General features: G+C 39.1%; 1 protein-coding gene across 1 annotated transcript in view; it reads right to left on the bottom strand.

Moving 5' to 3' along the window:
* The window catches only part of RASGEF1A (RasGEF domain family member 1A), a 373737-nt gene extending 370245 nt beyond the window's left edge, over positions 1–3492 (bottom strand). Inside the window, exon 1 of the mRNA XM_019502317.1 lies at positions 3373–3492. The gene's annotated coding sequence lies outside the window, so the exon portion shown is untranslated. The remainder of the gene's footprint in view (positions 1–3372) is intronic.
* Between the last annotated feature and the right edge of the window lie 540 nt (positions 3493–4032).

Raw genomic sequence — 4032 nt, 5'->3', positions numbered from 1 at the left:
GAACCATAAATCTAAAACTTCTCATGTGCTTTGCTTGAGCTATTCCAGTTGTACATAGATCTGAAAACCAAAGGAGTGTAATGTGGTATTGAGTTCCTTTATGAAAATGTTACTTCACTTTAGTCTCCCAGGTAGTTAGAGTATATTGCTTCATGGATGTGAGTATTAGCATATGTAAATGTAGCTGCAGTCTCATCTTTCTGGATTTTACTGCCCGTTACCCTAGTATAACTTCTAAAAAGGATTTGACATCTCCAGAAACACTGAGAATTTGACGCTGTCTGACTCAATACCCAAAGTCCATATTGTCAAGAATGATGCTGAACACAAGTTAATCTGTTTCCTAAATCACCTACCATAGCAAAATCTTGTTTCCAACCACTTCAAACTAGGACCTACAAGCAGACTTTGCAAGTGGTTCTTCGTTTGGGAATAAGATGAATCAGAATTCTAGATCTGCACAGCCGCTTATCCTGGAGAAGTATTTACAGAGACCCAGACATGACAGTTTTGAGTTGTCCTGCATATCAGTGATAGGTACTCTAGAAAAATCGCATAATAATATGTCATTCTGTTAGCTATTCAGTACAGAGCAGTGCAGTTTCTTTTAACATGGTTCTGCTTTGGGTTGCTATTTTCTCAACTCCTGCCCATAACAGTTTACCTAAATGTACAATAAACTGAATGGACTTAAGTTACATTAATGTGCCTGTTCATTTTACAGTAAAAGTGGAATAATACCAGCCACAAAGACTCATAGAAAGGAAGTAGACAGTTGCCCACCAATAGCTTACACTTCTTGACATTTGGATTTCATCCATGGTATTTTCCCACTGGTGATATCAGCTGCAATATTTTTTGAATAATGCAGATTGCAAATGATGCAGCTTCAAAAACCACTCACACTTGCTTTAGCAACAGCTCCTTGCACATGTGCTGACACTGCATCTGCTTCCTGCAGGCTCTGATTTCTGTAATTAGAGCAATGGCCTGGACTAGTTTATTATATTAAACCTACTGGTCCACGAGTCTAGAATGTCAGTTCTCTCAAGGGTTTAATTCACTAGGGAAGGGGCGTCATAACACAGGATTTATGTATGTGTTTGGTGTAATTAATTTTGTTTTTTTTTTTTCTCTTGTTGCCAAGTTACCAAAAAGTATTATCTCATTGGATTGTCTACATTTACATAAACAGAATCTCCAGCTAAAAGGAGCCATAGTGATGAAAACTGGGAAGACACTGATGTATCTTAGGAGGAAGGAGAAGAGAAAGAAAAATAACTTATGAGCAGGATAATTTTGCATTCTAGACATTGTCCATACAAAGTCAAAAATAGCTTTTCAGACCCCAGAGACCCTGGCATGTGCTACAGTACCAAATGACTAAAAGCTTGTGTGCAATAAATAGCTACTAATTTAAATTTATAACTGAACAACATGAATATTAGTAAGTACTTAAAGATGGCATCACAGTGATCTGTCAATCTAACTACATTGTGGATTGTTTCTTTCCCTGGCAATATTCTGAGACCCCACACTCATGCATCACACATTAAAACCACTGAATAAAGGAGGAGGTGAAATGACAGTGAAATCATGATATTTATCAACTTAACTCCCTGCAAGATCCCAAATGATAAAGAATGATGTTAAAATATAGTCTTGGTGCACTCTGCACTTTTTATAAGAAAAGCTAATTCCATTGTAAAATATGGCATAGCCCATTCTGATACATCAAACATGTTTTTGGTTTTGCCTTCCTGGGGAAATCCATATCAAAGTGCCTTAAATTAAAAATAAATTTCAAGATTCCTCTGCAGTAGTTTAAAGGGTTTTGTGAAGTGAGAGTAGGTAAGGGTGGGTCAATTATTGTCATCTTTTTTCTTCATGGAGAAAGCAGGAGTTAATTCTAAAAATATATGTGCTGTGTCAAGACTCCATAGGTCTTAACTCGTTACTCAAATCCTGCCTGGTATCCAGCATTAACTGCTGATATGTTTTGTCAGCATCATTGTCGGACTGGTGTTTATCTTTGTACAAAGATTCCTCTTTGTGTTAATGGTTTCAGAGAAGTGGAGGGTGTGAGGTGGTGGTTTTGGGGGGAGGTTTGGTTGGTTGGTTTTGCTTAAATGTTTATTTTTTTAAAATCAGGTGAAAGTCAGGTCATTTTGAAGTACTTGCCACTCCATTACAACTCTGAGCAAGCAGTGCATAAGGGGATGTTGCATTAAAAATATGTATGGCATTTGATAAATAAGGGTTTATCTAGTCACAATTGCAAGGTGATATTCCACAGAAAAGGCGGGGGGGAATATTCCAAAAGAAGTATCTTCAGTACAGTTAACCCTTAAAGGATCCAAGGCACAGGTCTGTGTGATTCTGCAGTGTGGTATCAGCTGGTGAGCTATTCTGTTTATAGCATCTATTTAAATTTATAGCATCCTGCTAGGTTAATTTTATGGTGCCACTTTTAAAATAAATGTAACTGGATCATTGGCTTAGTGGGGAGACTATACAGCCTAGGTGAAAGCTTCAATTAGATAGCAAAAATAGAAAAGTATCAAACAGCAGCAGTTGAGACCTGCTTAAATAACTGCTTAAAATTGTATTCTGCCTCCAAAAAAAGGGAAGAAGGGAATCTCTCCAGGATTATAAGAATCTGGGGTGAGAGAGGTGCTAAAATAATTAGTTGTACCAGATAAATGTACTGTCCTTGCAAAAGAAAAAAATACTACTGCACAGTGCTTTTTGATCAACAGCAGAAAAATGTTTTGATGGAATTTCTGTCAGCCTATATACAGTGCAGTACTGCCTGTGCTTCAGCAGATGTGTTTTGGTGGTTTTAGTAAATACTGTAGTTTTTTACCAAAAAAATCCCCCAACCCTGCCTAAAAATGAACATTATCTCTTTGTACCTAGAAGATTTTCTAGGGGGAAACGTGTTTCTTTGGACTATGGAATTTCAGCTCATAAAGTGATGAGATAACTGTTGTGGCAATGAATCTGCAAGGAGTCCATGATAAAATCCTGACACACTATATTCCCAGAGTAGAGCACAAAACCATGCCTGATAGTTTAGAAATCTTGAGAAGCTTCATATATTCTTAGGGGCAAGTGGTAGTGCTGCCATAAAAGTTGCACTGGAAAGCAAGTAACTTACATGCTGCATTTTAACCTGCTTTCTGTGCAATCAGTCTACATTAGAATGGCATGTGCAGGGTTAATACCAGGAGAGCATATTGGTGGCATGTAATGCCAGGTGTTAAAACACCCACTGAATTAGTTGCAGTGCCAGCTTTTGTACACACCTTCTATACACATTTCTCTCTAAGCTGTTGGCTATAATAGCAAAAATACTTTTCAATTTCTTACCTTGATCTGGTCCAGTGTAGCTTTTTTCTTGTTCTCCGTCCACTACCAGAAAAAGGGAAAATAATGCCAGATCCCAGTGAGTCATCCTAAATGACAGAGTAGGCTCACTCTTAGCACAGGCTGCTTGCTGCCTCCGCTGTGTGACAGCTGCCGGCTGGCTTTGGAACAAGAGTGTCCCATTCTGCAGCCTACTGCAGGGGGAGTATGAGGAGAAAGACAGAGCGAGTGAGTGAGAAATAGGGAGTGTGTGTGTGCACGCGTGCATGTGTGTGTATGTATGTGTGGGTGCGCGCATGTGTGAGATAGCAAGCAAGCAAAAGACAGAGAAAGACAGAAGCAGGAATATACCATGTAGATATTTTCTCCCATTCCCTGTTTGGAGCTCAAACATACAATGTGCTGTTTAAAAGTTACTTTTTAAGATGCAGTGCAGCCTCTGATTTTAAACCTCCACAGTCTTTTGCTCATTCCCCCTCGTCCTCCCCCCCGCCAATCAACCTGCAAAGCAACTTTGCAATGTTTCAGTGATTACATTGTTTCTGCATCTTGATATAACTGTTCAGATGCTGAACCCAGAGCAGGTTGAACAGCAGCATAGCAGTATTGTGGAGTGGGAAGGGCTGCATTCTTAGGGTAGGAGCACAGTGATTCTGGAAACTG

The sequence above is a fragment of the Gavialis gangeticus genome, unplaced genomic scaffold (assembly GCF_001723915.1).
Source record: "Gavialis gangeticus isolate Ggan-Ray unplaced genomic scaffold, GavGan_comp1, whole genome shotgun sequence".
In the NCBI taxonomy this organism is placed as follows: domain Eukaryota; kingdom Metazoa; phylum Chordata; order Crocodylia; family Gavialidae; genus Gavialis; species Gavialis gangeticus.
Note: the sequence above shows the minus strand (reverse complement) of the source record. Positions and strands in the feature narration are given on the sequence as shown.